The sequence below is a fragment of the Petaurus breviceps genome, unplaced genomic scaffold (assembly GCF_028583685.1).
Source record: "Petaurus breviceps papuanus isolate PSGF00001 unplaced genomic scaffold, PetGlider_PUasm1.0 91041, whole genome shotgun sequence".
NCBI lineage: Eukaryota > Metazoa > Chordata > Mammalia > Diprotodontia > Petauridae > Petaurus > Petaurus breviceps.
Window position 1 is genome coordinate 28,829,228 of NW_027187400.1, and position 17,163 is coordinate 28,846,390.

General features: G+C 38.2%; 1 pseudogene; it reads left to right on the top strand.

The window, feature by feature from the left end:
* Positions 1-3,235: 3,235 nt before the first annotated feature.
* On the top strand, positions 3,236-4,256 carry LOC138153890 (U1 small nuclear ribonucleoprotein A pseudogene; annotated as a pseudogene).
* The last annotated feature ends 12,907 nt before the right edge of the window (positions 4,257-17,163 follow it).

Sequence of the window (17,163 nt, forward strand, 5' to 3'; positions counted from 1 at the left end):
TTGGCTTCAATCTGCGTACAGACTCGATAGTTCTTTCTCTGGATGTGGATAGTCTTTTCCATTATGAGTCCTTTGGAGTTATCTTATAACCTTGTATTATTACTGAGATGAGCCCAGTCTGTCAAAGTCAGTCATCACAGATATAATGTGCCCATAATTGTGTCCAGTGTTCTGATTCTGCTCCTTTCAGCATCAGTTCATATAAGTCTCTCCAGGTTGTTATGAAATCTGTCCTCTTGTTTCTTATAACACAATACATTCATATACCACAACTTGTTTAGCCATTTCCTAATTGAGGGGCATCCCCTCAATTTCCAGTTCTTGACCACCACAAAAAAGCTGCTATGAATATTTATGTACTTGTGGGTCCTTTTCCCATTTTTATGATCTCTGGAATACAGTCCTAGAAGTACTATTGCTGGGTCAAAGGGTATGGCACATTTTTATAGCCCTTTGGGCATAGGTCCAAATTGCTCTCAAGAATGGTTGGATCAGCTCACAGTTCTACCAATAATGAATCAGTGTTCCAACTTTCCCATATCTCCAACATTTATCATTTTCATGTTTTGCCATGTTAGCCAATCTGATGGGTGTGATGTGGTTCCTCAGAGTTGTTTTGATTTGCATCTCTCTAATCAATAGCGATTTAGAGCATTTTTTATATGATTAGATAGTTTTAATTTCTTCCTCTGAAAACTGCCTGTTCATAGCCTTTAACCATTTACCAATTGGGGAATGACTTGTATTCTTGCAAATTTGACTCAGTTCTCTGTAGATTTTAGAAATGAGGCCTTTATCAGAGATACTGGTGGTAAAAATTCTTTCCCAGTTTTCTGCTTCCCTCCTAATCTTGGTTGCATTGGCTTTGTGCAAAAACATTTCAATTTAATGTAATCAAAATAATCCATTTTACATTTCATAATATTCTCTGTCTTCCATTTGGTCATAAATTCCCCTATTCTCCATAAATCTGACAAACTATTCCTTGCTCCCCTAATTTGTTTGTAGTATCAACCTTTATACCTAGGTCATGTACCCATTTCAACTTTATTTTGGTATACGGTCCAGTTTTCCCAGTAGTTTTTGTCAAAGAGTGAGTTCTTATCCCAGAAACTGGAGTCTTTGTGTTCATCAAACAGTAGATTGCTATATTCAGACTATTATGTCTTATATATACCTAACCTAATCCACTGATCTACCCCTCACTTTCTTAGCTAGTACCAAGTGGTTTTGATGATTGCTGCTTTATAATACAATTTAAGATCTGGTATTATATTATATTACATTATATTATACCTTCTCTAGCATTTCTTTTCATCAATTCCCTTGATATTCTAGACCTTTTGTTCTTCTAGATGAATTTTGATATTATTTTGTCTAGTTCTAAAAAATAATTTTTTGGTAGTTTGGTATGGCACTGAATAGTTGAAATTAATTTAGGTGGAATTGTCATTTTTATTGTATTAACTCAGTCTACCCATAAGTAACTGATATTTTCCCAGGTATTTAGATCTAACTTTTATTTGTGTGGAAAGTGTTTTGTAATTGTGTTCATATAGTCTCTGGATTTGTTTTGGCAGGTAGATTCCCAAATATTTTATAATGTCTACAGTAACTTTAAATGAAATTTCTCTATCTCCTGCTGTTGGGCTTTGTTACTAATGTATAAAAATGCAGATGATTTATGTGGGTTTATTTTATATCCTGCAACTTTGCTAAAGTTGTTTATTATTTCAAGTAGTTTTTTCTTGATTCTCTAGGATTCTCTAAGTATATCATCATATTGTCTGCAAAGAGTGATAACTTAGTTGCTTCTTTGCCTATTTTAATTCCTTCAATTTCTTTCTTTTTTTATTGCTAAAACTAACATTTCTAGTACCACCCAGTCTTATTGGAAATGCATCTGGTTTATCCCCATTACATGTAATACTTGCTGATGGTTTTAGGCAGATGCTTCTTATCATTTTAAGTAAGGCTCCATTTATTCCTTTGCTCTCCAGTGTTTTTCAGTAGAAATGCGTGTTATATTTTGTCAAAAGCTTTTTCTGCATTTATTGAGATAATCATATGACTTCTGTTAATTTTGTTGTTGATATGATCAATTATGGTGATAGTTTTCCTAATATTGAACCAGCCCTTCATTCCTGGTATAAATCCTGCCTGATCAAAGTGTATTATTCTCATGATAAGTTGCAGTAATCTTTTTGCTAATATTTTATTTAAAATTTTTGCTTCTAGATTCATTAGGGAAATTGATCTCTAATTTTCTTTCTGTTTTGGCTGTTCCTAATTTAGGTATCAATACCATATTTGTATCATAAAAGGAATTTTTTAGGACTCCTTTGCCAGTTTTCCCAAATAGTCTGTATAGTATTGGAGTTAATTGTTCTTTAAATGTTTGATAGAATTCACTTGTAAACCTAAAGACCCCACCTTCTGGGATAAGAACTCACTATTTGACAAATACTGATGGGAAAACTAGAAAAGAGTGTGAAAAAACTGGGCACAGACCAATATCTTACACTGTATACCAAAATCAAGTCTAAATGGATGCACCATCTAGGTATAAAGGTTGATACTCTAAGCAGTCTGGGAAAGCAAGGAATGTTTACCTATCAAATTTAAGGAGAAGGGAAGATTTTATGACCAAACAAGAGTTAGAAAGCATTACAAAATGCAAAATGGGTGATTTTGATTACATTAAATTGAAAAGTTTTTGTACAAATCAAATCATTGTAACCAAGATTAGGAGGGAAGTGGATAATTGGGAAAGAATTTTTACAACCAGTGTCTCTGATAAATACCTCATTTCTAAAATATACAGAGAATTGAGTCAAATCCATAAGAATACAAGTCATTCCTCAATTGATAAATGGTTAAAGGATATGAACAGACAAGTTTTCAGAGGAAGAAATTAAAGATATCTATAAACATGTGAAAAAATGCTCTAGATCACTATTGATTAGAGAAATGCAAATCCAAACTCTGAGGTACCACATCTCACCAGTCAGATTGGCTAAGACGACAAAACAAGAAGATGATAAATTCTGGAGAAGATGTGGAAAAATTGGAACACTGATGCATTGTTGGTGGAGTTGTGAATTGATTCAACCATTCTGGGCTATAAAAAAGCGCATACCAAGAGAGCTGCCGACGGGACTCGCAGACGCGCGCCATTAGCCAAACTCGAGTTTTCCACCCTGGCAGTACCTGAGTCACGTCCGAACCATGCCATTTACACCAATAACCTCAATGAGAAGATAAAGAAGGATGAACTGAAGAAATCTCTCTTTGCCGCCTTCTCCCATCATGGTATCGAGGAGGCTGAAGATGAGGGGACAAGCATTTGTCATCTTCAAGGAGATCAGCAGTGCCACCAATGCTCTACGCTCCGTGCAGGGTTTTCCATTCTATGACAAACCCGTGAGAATTCAGTATGCCAAGTCAGACTCGGACATCATTGCCAAGATGAAGGGCACCTACGTGGAACGTGATCGAAAGCGGGAGAAGAGAAAACCCAAGGGCCAAGAAACGCCAGTGGTCAAGAAGGCTGTTCCAGGCAGGGCAGCTGCCCCAGTTGTGGCTGCAGTCCAGCCCGTCCCGGGGATGCCACCCATGACCCAGGCCCCCCACATCATGCACCATATTCTAGGGCAACCACCATATATGCCTCCTCCAGGGATGATGCCCCCACCTGGCCTGGCCCCTGGACAGATCTCACCTGGCGCCATGCCCCCGCAACAGATGATGCCTGGACAGATGCCGCTGTCTGAAAACCCACCCAACCATATCCTGCTCCTCACCAACCTAAGTGAGGAGACGAATGAGCTCATGCTGTCCATGCTCCTCAATCAGTTCTCTGGCTTCAAGGAGGTGTGTTTGGTCCCCGGGCACCATGACATTGCTTTGGTGGAGTTTGACAACAAGTGCAGGCTGGGGCTGCCCGAGATGCCCTGCAGGGCTTCAAGATCACCCAGAACAATGCCATGAAGATCTCTTTTGCCAAGAAATAGCCCCCACCCCTGATCGGTCCCCTGTCCTCCCCCTCCTTCCAGGATGGCCCTCCACCTGCGTCTCTGCTCGGGGCTGTCCTACCCTGAAGGTAAGTCCCTGCTCCCTTCTCTCAGCCTGTAGCATGAGTGTGTGTGTGACCAGCACTGTACCCAGAGTCTGCCCTTCAGACATTGCACCTGGAGCTGGGGGCGAAAATAAAAGTTTGGCGGCCTAGGTTTTTTTCACACACACACACAATAAAAGTACATACCTTTTGACCCAGCAATACCATTTCTAGGGCTATATCCCAAAGAGATCATACAAATGGGAAAAGGATCCACATACAAAAAAATATTTATAGAAACTCTTTTTGTGGTGGCCAAGAGTTGGAAATTGAGGGGATGCCCATGAATTGGGGAATGGCTAAACAAGTTGTGGTATATGAATGTAATGGAGTACTATTGTGCCATAAGAAATGAGGAGCAGAAGGACTTCATAATATCCCGGAGAGATTTGTATAAACTGATGCTGAGTGAGGGGAGCAGAACCAGGAGAACACTGTACGTGATTACAGATACATTGTATCCGTGATGACTGACTGATAGACTGGGCTCCCCTCAGCAATGCAAGGCTGTAAGACAACTCCAAAAGACTCATGCTGTCCGCATCCAGAGAAAGAACTGCAGAGTCTGAATGCAGAGTGAAGCAAACCACTTGCTCTCTAGCTTTTGTGTTTTGTTTTGTTTTGTCCCTTCTTTCTCATTGTTCACTCTGTTGGTTATAATCCTTCTTCACAACTTGACTAGTGTTCACTGTGAAGGTATTTGTAGAACCTGTATTTGATTGCATGCTGTCATGGGGGAGGGGAGGAGATGGAGGGGGAGAAAATTTGATGCTCAAGGGATTGTGGAACTGAATGTTGTAAATTAAAAGTAAATAAATAAATTTAAATTTAAAACAAATAGAATTCATTTGTAAATCCATCAGGCCCTGGAAATTTTTTCCTAGGGAGTTCATTGATGACTTATTCAGTTTCTTTTTCTGAGATGAGGTTACTTAAGTATTTTACTTCCTCTTCTATTAATCTGGGCAATTTATCTTTTTGTAGATAATTTGTCTATTTCCCTAAGATTGTCAAATTTATGGGCATACAATTGGGCAAAATCCTAATTATTGTTTTAACTTCCTTCATTGGAGGTGAATTTACCCTTTTCATTTTTGATACTGGTAATTCAGTTTTCTTTTGTTTTAGTGTGTGTGTTTTTTGGAGAGAGGAAGGCAGGGCAATTGGGGTTAAATGACTTGTCCAAAGTCACACAGCATAAGTGTTAAGTGTCTGAGGTCAAATTTGAACTCAGGTCCTCCTGACTTCAGAGCTGGTGTTCTATTTACTGTGCCACCTAGCTACCCCACTTCTTTCTTTTTTTAAAGCAAAATTGACCAGGGCCTTATTAATTTTTTTTCATAAAAGTAGCTCTTAGTTTTATTTATTAGTTCAATCGTTTTCTTGATATCAATTTTATTAATCTCTCCTTTGGTTTTCAGCATTTCTAATTTAGTATTTAATTGGAGATTTTCAATTTGTTCTTTTTCTAGCTTTTTCAGTTGCAAGCTCAATTCATTGACCTCCTCTTTCTCTGTTTTATAAAGTACCATTGAGAGATATAAAACTTCCCCTAAGAACCACTTTCACTGCATCCTGTAAGTTTTGGTATGTTGTCTCATTATTGTCATTCTCTTGAATGAAGTTATTGATTGTTTCTATGATTTGTTGTTTGACCCACTCATTTTTTAGGATTAGATTATTTAGTTTCCAATTAATTTTTAGTCCATTTTTCCATGGCCCTTTATTCACATAATTTTTATTGCATCATGATCTGGAAAGAATGCATTTAATACTTCTGCCTTTCTGCACTGGATTGTCAGGTTTCTATGACCTAGTTCATGGTCAGTTTTTGCGTATGTGCTAGGTATCGATGAGAAAAAGGTATATTCCTTTCTGTCCCTATTCAATTTTCTCCAGAGGTCTACCATATCTATCTCTTCTAAAATTCTATTCCCCCCCCTTAACTTCTTTCTTGTTTATTTTGAGGTTATATTTATCAAGTTCAGTGAGGGGAAGGTTGAGAGCCCCCACTAGTATAGTTTTGCTATCTATTTCTTTCTGTATCTCCCTTAACTTTTCCTCTAAGAATCTGGATGCTGTACTACTTGGTGCATATATATTTAGTAATGATATTACTTCATTGTCTGTGGTGCCTTTTAGCAGTATATACCGTGTTTCCCCGATAATAAGACACTGTCTTATTATTTTTTTGGACAGAAAAACAGCAGAGGGCTTATTTTCAGGGGAGGGCTTATTTTAATGAACATTGACAGCAATTTTAATAAACAGGTAAATGTGAACAAAAAAATGTACCTTTATTCAATAATGAATTCAATAAAGAACAGGATGATGCGCTCACTGCTGCAGCTCTGATTGGATGCAGCTCGGAGTGCAGCGTGCGTTTCACCTGGGTGGGGGGGACGGTGCATACAGAGGGTACTGTAATGTAACGTGTAGCGCAGGGGATCACCTTCACTACAATAGCAATCTCAAAAGGGCTTATTTTCGGGGGAGGGCTTATTTTAGAGGAATCTTACACAGTAAGGGGAGGGCTTATTTTCGGGATAGGTCTTATCGGGGAAACACGGTAGTTCCCTTCCTTATCTCTTTTGATTAGATCTATTTTTGCTTTTGCTTTGTCTGAGATTAGGATTGCTTCCCCTGCTTTTTTTTTTTTACTTCAGCTGAAGCATAGTTTACTCCAACCTTTACCCTGTGTGTATCCCCCTGTTTCAGATGTGTTTCTTGTAGACAGTATATTATAGGATTATGGTCTTTAATCCATTCTTCTACCTGACTCCATTTTATGGGAGAGTTCATCCCTTTCACATTCACAGTTATGATCATTATCTGTGTCTTTTTCTCCATCCTATTCCCCTCCCCCATTTATGTTTGTATTTCTCCTTTCTCCCTTCTCCCCTTCAAAAGTTTTGCTTTTGATCACTGCCTCCCCCAATCTTCCCTCCCTTTTATAACCCCTCTCCTTTTTCTTTTCCCTTTCCCCTCCTACTGCCTGCAGGGCAAGTTAGTTACCTAGATGTATGTTAGTCCCTCCTTGAATCAAATGAGATGAGAGTAAAGCTCAAACAATGCTGATCTCCCTCCCTTCTTTCCCTCTACTCTAATGTTTTGTGCCTCTTCATGTGATGCAATTTAACCTTTTCTGCCTCTTCCTTTCTTCTCCCATTACAATCCCTTTGTACCCCTTAGTTAGATTTTTGCATTTTTTTTTTTTTTTGCTTCTTGGAGGGGGGAAGGTAGGGCACTTGGGGTTAAGTGACTTGCCCAAGGTCACATGGCTATATTTTGTGTTGTGTCTGAAGTGGGATTTGAACTCAGGTCCTCCTGACTCCAGGGCTGGTGTTCTATTAACTGTGCCACCTAGCCACCCCATTATTTAGGTTTTTTATCATCACATCAGTTAATTTATACCCACACCCTCTATCTTTGTATATCCCTTTTAGATGTAGTAATAAATATATAATTCTCAAAATTAACAAGTATTATCCTCCCATATAAAAATGTAAACAGTTTATTTACTCTATTGAATGACAAGGTTTTTTTTCTTTTTTCTTTTTCCTGTTTACCTTTTTGTGTCTCTCTTGAGTCTTGTATTTGAAGATCAAATTTTCCATTGAGTTCTGGCCTTTTTGTCAGGAAGGTCTGGAAGTCCCTTATTTCATTGAATATCCTTCTCCTTGCCTGAAAGATTATGTTCAGTTTTGCTGGGTAGTTGATCCCTTGTTGTTCAAGCTACTTTGCCTTACGGAATATTGTATTCCAGTCCCTCTGATCTTTTAATGTAGAAGCTGAAAGGTCCTGTGTGATCCTGACTGTAGGTCTGTGATATTTGAATTGTTTCTTTCTGGCTGCTTACATTATTTTCTCCTTGACCTGATAATTCTGGAATTTGGCTACAGTATTCCTTGGTATTTTCAATTTGGGATCTCTTTCAGGAGGTGATTGGTGAATTCTTTGGATGACTATTTTACCACCTGGGTAAATGTTTCTAGGACCTTGGGAGTTTTCCTTGATAATTTCTTGGAAGATACTATCCAGGCTCTTTTTTTCATCATGACTTTCCAGTAGGCCAATGATCCTTAAATCTCTCCTGGATCTATTTTTCAGGTCAGTTGTTTTTCCAATGAGATATTTTACATTTTCATCTATTTTTTCATTCTTTAGATTTTGTTTGACTGATTCTTGATGCTTCATAGAGTCATTAGCTTCTACTTTTCCAATTCTAATTTTTAATGAATTGTTTCCTTCAGTTAACTTTTGTACCTCCTTTTCCATTTGGCCAATTTTTTCTTTTAAGGATTTATTATCTCCAATTAGATTTTGTACCTCCTTATCCATTTGGTCAATTTTATTTTTTAAGAAGTTGATCTCTTCAATGAAGTTTTTTTTTCCCATTTCAGCAATTATATTTTTAAAATAATTGGTCAAATTTTCTTCTACCTCTCTAATTAAAATCCTTCTTGAGCTCTTCCAAGAATGCCCATATTCCCTTTTGAGGTTTCAGATGTGGGTATAGTATCAATGCTGTCCTCTTCTGAATTTGTATTTTGATCTTCTCCGTCTCCATAGTAAGATTCTATGGTCTAGGGGTGGCTAGGTGCTGCAGTGAGTAAAGCGCCAGCACCGGAGTCAGGAGGACCCGAGTTCGGTTCTGGCCTCAGACACTTAACACCCACACACACACAAAAACTAGCTGTATAACCTTGGGCAAGTTACTTAACCACAATTGCCCTCCAAAAAGCAAAAAAAAAAAAAAAAGATTCTATGGGCCTTGCTTTTTGCCCATTGTGATTTGCTATTTTCTGGTTTTTAAAGTGAATCTCTGCTTCTGGGGCACAGGGAGCTCTGTCCCATGCTTCTTGTGCTGGGAGCTAGGGGTCTGGTTACTGGCTTTATGTTCTGTGGCGTCTGGTTCTGTCAGAAGCTATATAATCCTGCAGCTCACCTGGTACTAAGCTGGAGCTGACTGGTGTGTGCCAAGGCTGAGACCAGGTAATGTCTTTCTGAGTTTCCCTGGGGGTTACACTGAAGCTCACAGCATGAGGTATAGGGGAGGGGTGATCTGGCCACCTCAGGTCTCCACTTCCCCAACCCTGGGCTAGAGTTCAGGTAGGCTCAGCCAGTGAGGGATGCCCATCTACACTGGTGTCTGCCAATCCCCCTGGCTGTGCTAAGGCACACCTGGGGTCCTGGTGTTGGCACTTGCCAACTCCACCCCCCTGGGGCTCAGGATCTCTCCCTGGTTCTTGCTGGATGCCTCCCATCCAAGCCCTCCCACTGAGGTGGGGCTTGCTGTGATGCCTCCCATCCTGCACTGGTCTCCTTCAGCCACAACAAGAGGGACCCTTCCTGTTGATCTCCTGAGCTAAAAGACTGCTGTGCCCCTTCTACTGGTTCTACTATTCCAGAATTTTTCCTGGGGCAATATTTTCTGGATTTCTCAAGGTTAACAAGGGGGGAATGAGAGCACTTATGGTTTACTCCACCATGTTGGCTCCCAGAAGTTCAAGTAGGTAACTTTTAAATATTCATGCTGAAGGCTGATAGCCACAGGAGTAGTTCTGCTGCTGCCACAGACCCTGCACTTGTCTCTCACAGAGCCCCGACAGAATCCTGTCCTGCACTGAAAGGCTTGGGAATTGCTACTGCCAGGGGTGATTCAGTCCACCACGGCTCACTTCAACTCTGCTATGGTCAGGTCTGTGCTGGTGTAGCCCATGAGCTCCATACGCCCCCAGTCTGGTATAACAGATCCTTCCTGTTGACTTTCTGTGTTGTCCTGGGCTGGAAATATGCCATACTCTGTCCCTAGTGGATTCTACCACTCTAAAATTTGTTTAGATTCACTTTTTAAAGGTGCCTGAAGGACTTTGTGGGAGAGCTCAGGTAAGTCCCTACTTTCACTCTGTTATTTTGGCTCCATCTCCCCTTTTCTTTTCCTTTTTGAGTCAATCAGGGTTGTGACTTGCCAGTGTCACACAGCTACTAACTGAGGTCAGATTTGAACTCACGCCCTCCTGAGTGGCCAGTGCTCTATCCACTGTGCCACCTATTTGCCCTTAGATGACAGCTTTTCAAATAAATACTTGAGTACAACTTTCATGTGCCTCCAGTTTCCCTCCCCCTTTTCTTTTCTCTCAATTAAAATACCCCCAGTTCCTTTAACCATTGTTTTCTATAACTGGGCCTCAGGGCCCCTCTCTATCCTGGTTTCCTTCCTTTGGACATCGACCAGTATATATCAGTGTTTTCCTAAAATGTGATTCCCAGAATTGGCATAAGCCTACCATGCTTTTTCCCATAATTCTTTTATCATACTATTTAAGCAAGATAGACCACATGACCTTTAACCAAAGTGAAAGCCAATCTGACTAAGGACCTTAATGAAGTCTGACAATGATTTGATAAAATCTTGAGTAGACCCCTACTTTTCAAGTACAGGACTATAGTAATATTGTACTAGAAATGCTAGCTATAATAATAAAATGAAAAAAAAGAAATTGAAGAAATTAGAATAAGCAATGAGGAAACAATCACTTTTTGCAGGTGGTATAATGGTACACTTAGAGAATCCTAGAGAGTCAACTAAAAAACTAGTTGAAATCATTAAAACTTCAGCAAAGTTGTCAGATATAAAATAAACCCCCATAAATCATAAACATTTCCAGATACTACCAACAAAATCCAGCAGCACAAGATAGATAAGACAAGCCTAGGAACTATATGAATACAACTATGAAACACTTCACCCAAAGTCAGATGTAAAGAATTGGAAAAATATTCTTGTGGGTAGGCTGAGCCAATAAAATTAAAATGACAATTCTACCTAAATTAATTTGCTTATTCAGTGCCATGCCAAACTAACAAAAATATTTTATAGAGCCAGAAAAATAATAAAATTCATTTGGAAGAACAAAATGTCAAGAATATCAGAGGAATCAATAAAAAAATGTGAAGGAAGGTGACTTAGCAGTACCAGATATCAAACTATTACAAAGTGGTAATCATTAAAACAATCTAATATTGATTAAGAAATAGAGTGGTGGATCAGTGGAATAGATTTAAGTACAGTACACATAATAGCAAATGACCACAATAATCTAGTGTTTGCTAAGCCCAAAGATCCAAGTTTTTGGAACAAGAACTCTGATAAAAAATTGGAAATTAAGGGGATGTCCATCAATTGGGGAATGGCTGAATAGGTTGTGGTATATGATTGTGATGGAATATTATTGTATTATAAGAAATGACAAGCAGGATGCTTTCAGAAAAACCTGAAAAGACTTACATAAACTGATGCAAAGTGAAGTGAGCAGAACCAGGAGGACATGGTACATAGTAACAGCAATATTGTAAGGATGATCAACTGTGAATAACTTAGCTTTTCTCATCAATACAGATCCAAGACAATTTCTAAAGGAGTCATGATGAAAAATGCTATCCACTTTCAGAAAAAGGAGTCTGAATGCAGATCAAAATATACTTTTTCTAAACTTTATTTTTCTTTTGGGTCTGTGTTTTCTTTTGCAATGTGACTAACATGGAAATGCATTTTGCACAACTACTCATATATAATCTAATTCAAATTGCTTGCCTTCTCAAGTAAGGGGAAGGAGAGGAAAGGAGGAAGAGAATTTGGAACTAAATTTTTAAAAAATGAATGTTAAAAATTGTTTTTAAATATAATTGGAAAAATATATAAAACTTAAAAAAAAAAAAGAAACTACAGTAAATTACTTCTTCCACCCCAGAACTGTACAAAAAGTTACCCAGGTAGAGATCAGTCAGTCAATAAATATTAAGCTCCTACTGTGTGCCAGACACTGTGCTAAGTGCTGGGTATACAAAAGCAAAAGATAATCAATTTCCTTGAGGAGCTCATAGTTTGAAGGAGACAAAAGCCATTAAATACAAATAAGCAATGGAAAGTAGAAGTATCCTCAAACCAGAGGACAAAATAGAAATTGAAAGAATCCACCACCTGAAAATATTCCAAAATGAAAACTCCTAGGAATATCATAGTCTAATTCCCGAGCTCCGAGGTCAATGAGAAAATACTTCAAGCAGCCAGAAAGAAACCCTTCAAATGCCTTGGAGTCACACAATCATCACCACACAAGATTTATTAGCAGCTGTCACATTAAAGGAGTGGAAGACTTGGAATATGGTATTCTGGAAATCAAAAGAGCTGAGATTACAACCAAGAATAACCTACCCAGGAAAACTGAGTATAATCCTTCAAGGGAGAAAATGGATATTTATTATTATTATTATTGCTTTTTGGAGGTCTGTTTGAGGTTAAGTGACTCTCCCAAAGTCACACGCTAGTAAATGTGTTTGAGGATGGATTTGAACTCAGGTCCTCCTGACTCCAGGACCGGTGCTCTATTCACTGCACCACCTAGCCGCCCCAGAAAATGGATATATGATGAAATAGAATATTTTCAGACAATCCTGATGAAAAGACCAGAGCTGTGGGGAATATTATCTCATAAAAAATTCACACAAGAAAGAAATTTTACAGGGAAGGGGAAAAGGGGGGAGGGCACAATGCTTGAACCTCACATCTAAGTTATTTCAAAAGAGGGAAATATATGTGTATATATATGTATGTATACACACATATATACATACATCTGTGTATAAACATGTATGTGTGTATATGTATAATAGATCCTCAATTGGAATTAGAAATCTATCTTGCCTAAAAAGGAAATAAAAGAGGAAGGAGACAAAAGAAAGGGGTGGGATAAAAGAAGGCAATGGTCACAAGCAAAACAGACTTGAGAGGAGGGAGAGGATAGAAAGAGAGAAGGATAAATAAAAGAAAACAAGATGGATGAAAATGCAGTTAGTAATCTTAAATATGATTATGAATGGGATGAACTCACTCATAAGATGGAAGCAAATAGCAGGATGGATTAGAAAACAGAATCAAACAATATATTTATAAGAAATACACTTGAAACAGAGAGACATACACGGAGTTAAAATAAGGGGCTGGAGCAAAATCTATTATGTATCAGCTGAAGAGAAAAAAGGCAGAGATAGCAATCATAATGTAAAACAAAGCAAAAACAGACCTAATTAAAAGTGATAAGTAGGGTAGGTACATTTTGCTAAAAGGAACCACAGACAATGATATAATATCAATACTAAACATATATGCAGTGAATTACATAGCATCCAAATTCTTAAAGGAAAAGCTAAATGAATTAAAGGAAGAAATAGCAAAACTACAAAAGTGAGGGATCTTAACCTTGCCCTATCAAAGCTAAATAAATCTAACCATGAAATAAGTAAGTCAAGGAGATAAATAGAATCTTAGAAAAGTTATATATGATAGACCTCTGGAGAAAACTGAATGGGTATAGAAAGGAATATACCTTTATTTCAATTGTACATGTCACTTTCAAAAAGTGACCATATATTAGGACATAAAAACCTCACAAGAAAATGCAGAAATATTAAATGTACACTTTTTAGATCACAATGCAATAAAAATTACATTTACTAAAGGGCCATGGAAGCATAGTTTAAAAATTAACTGGAAACTAAACAATGTAATGGTAAAGAATGAATGGGTCAAAGAACAAATCAGAGAAATAATCAATGATTTCATTAAAGAGAATGATAAAATTCCAAAATTTGTGAGATGAATCCAAAGGAGTATGTAGGGGAAATTTCATATCTCTAAATGCACACATTAATAAAAGAAAGAGCAAATCAATGAACTGGGCCTGCAACTAAAAAACAAACAAACTAGGAAAAGAACAAATTAAAAATCTCCATTTTAAAACCAAAATGAAATTCTGAAAATCAAAGGAGAGATTAATAAAACTGAATGTAAGAAAACCATCTAGCTAATAAATAAAACTGGAAGCTGGTTTTATGAAAAAAAGATAAACATTGGTTAATTTGATTTTTTAAAAAAGAAGAAAACCAAACAACCAAGTATCAAAAATGAAAAGAGTAAATGCATTGCCAATGAAAATGAAATTAAAGGGCAGTCAGGTAGCACAGTGAGTAAGAGCACAGGCTCCAGTGTGGGGATGACCTGGGGGATCGAATCCAGACTCAGACACTTAGCACCACACCCAGAAATAACTGGCCTTGTAACCTTGAGCAAGTTACTTAACTCTAATTGCTTTAAAAAAAAAAAAAGAAAATGAAATTAAAGCAATTATTGGGAGTTAGTTTGCCCAAATATATACCAGTAAAACTGACAATTTAAGTGAAGTGGGTGAATATTTACAAAATTATAAACTGCTCAGATCAACAGAAGAGGAAACAGAATACTTAAATAATCCTATCTCAAAAAAAAAAAAAAGAAATTGAACAAGCCATCAGTGAGATGCCTAAGGAAAAATCTCTAGGAACAGATGGACTTGAAAGTGAATTTTATCAAACATTTAAGGAACAATTAATCCCAATACTATATAAATGATTTGAAAAATAGGCAAAGAAGTAGTCCTTCCAAATTCCTTTTATGACACAAATATTATTTTGATACCTAAACCAGGGAAAGTAGAAAAAGAAAACTATAGACCATTTTCCTTAATGAATATTGATGCAAAAATTTTAAATAAATACTAGCAAGAAGACTGAAGCAATATATCACAAAGATCATATATCATTGATGGGGTACCTAGGGTCTAAATCAATTTGTAAAACCAATTTGTAAAACCAGTTTGTACAACTGTAACTGCAATTTGTATTGTAAAATTGTAATCTGTAAAATCCCTTTCCCAGCCTCAAACTCTGCCCCTTCCCCCTATCCGCACTCTGCCTAGGTAACAACTTGTGACTCCTTTGTTCTTACTTAATCTCTTCATGTCTCCTCAGGTCTGGCCCAAATCTCATCTAAATTATTTATGCACTAAAGTCACAAATTCCTCTCAGTCATCTCTAACCTTTATCTATGCACTGAGGTCCCTTCCCTCCATCTGGTCAGCCTTTACAATGGCAGCCCTACCCTTTAAAAGTATAAGCCTGTACCCCTCTCACTTGCAGGTCCCCTAAAGGACTCTTGCCCGCTTCTTATAGAAGCGTAACAATAAACTTCTACAACTCTTACTTCAATTAAGCCTGAGACCTTGAATTCTTTCCAGATGAGAATCCTAGAAAATCAACTAAAAATTATTTGAAACAATCAGAATTTTAGCAAAATTGCAGGATATAAAATAAGCCATACAAATTATCAGCATTTTTATATGCTACCAACAAAACCCAGCGGCAAGAGATAGAAGGAGAAATTCCATTTAAAATAACAAGACAATATAAACTACTTGAGAGTCTACTTGCCAAAACAAAACCAGGGATTATATGAACACAATTACAAAAACACTTTTCACACAAATAAAGACAGATCTAAAACAATTGGAGAAATATTAATTGCTCATGCAATTAATTTTATATAATCAAATTATATAATAAAAGTCAAGGCAATATAATAAAAATGACAATTCTACCTAAGTTAATTTATTTATTCAGTTATCATAGCAATCAAACTACCAATGAATTATTTTATAGAGGTAGAAAACATAGTAACAAAAGTCATTTGAACAAAAGGTCAAGAATATCAAAGGAATCAATGGAACTGATGAAGCCTGGATGCAGATTGAAGCGTACTTGTAAAATTTTTCTTTATTTTTATTGTTCTGTTTTGTTTGGGCTTTTTTTTTTTTTTACAACACAACTAATATAGAACTAATGTTTTGCATGACTTCACACGTATGCTCTTGTTGTTTAGTCATTTCAGTAGTTTCTGACTGTGACCCCATCTGGGGTTTTCTTGGCAGAGATACTGGAGTGGTTTGCCATTTTTTCTCCAGTTCATTTTACAGATGAGGAAACTGTGGGTTAAGTGACTTGCCCAAGGTCACACAGCCAATAAGTGCCATGAGTTTAGTGGTATCTTCATCTATAAATGGAAGGGTTTGCACTAAATGATTTTTGAAGCCCTTCCAGCTCTAGGTCCAATGGCTCTGAGATAAACTCCAACCTGGGCCATTTCTTGTACTTCCCTACTTGAGAAGACCATGTTGCCTAAATTCATTGGGCATCACTAACTTAGGAAACTCAGAGATGTAACAGGATTCAGTCATTGTTCTGATGTGTTCTAGAGAAATCTTATAAAGGGATTTTACAACAGGATACATGGTCTCCAAAATGTTTTCAGTCCATGGGACAAAGAACATTTATCAAATGATATCTCTACCCTGATCCACCAAATCAGCCCTGATGGATAAGGGGGAATAATAACCACAGCTGACATTTGTATAGCAATTTAAGGTCTGCAAAAGAGGCAGTGTAATCTAGTGGAGAGACCCAGACATGGGTTCAAGCCCCTCCTCTGATACATTCCAGCTTGTAGGACCTCACCTAAGTCACTCAAAATCTGCCCTGGGCAGACAAGATTACTGGTGAGTAGCAGATATGATTGGGGGGGAGGGCATTTCCACAAAAGGAATTCTCCACATCTATGAAATCACAGGTGTGGATCAAAGGGTAAAAATATTTTGTCAAAAAGCTACTCCCCCCAATCTTTGACCCATTTGCTACCAGAAAGATCATTCTAAGCAGCCAGACCTTCAACATCCCGGAAAATGTTGACATCTCCCTTAAGGGTTGGACATTTATTGTCCAGAGGAATCCTCCATAGGGATTTCAGCCATATCGATGTTGAGCTCAGTGTCCTTGGAAAGAAGAAGAAAAGGCTCCGGGTGGACAAGTGGTGGAGAAATCGGAAAGAACTTGCAACTGTGGGGAGCTGCGGCCGCCGCGGTCATGATGGCAGCCAAGTGAACTCCACGCCCGTCGCTGCAAGCCGCCGAGGGAGGCCCGGCCCGGTCCGGCCCGGTCCGGCCCGATCTGGCCCGGCGAGGTGACGCGAGGTGACGCGAGGCGGGACGAGGCGGGGAGGGGCGGGGCGGGGCGAGGCGAGGCGGCCCCTGTGGCGGTGCGAGACTGCAGCGGCCACTGCCCCAAGCCCGCGCAGCGGGCTTGGGATTTCTCCCACACTTGTCCACCCGGAGCCTTTT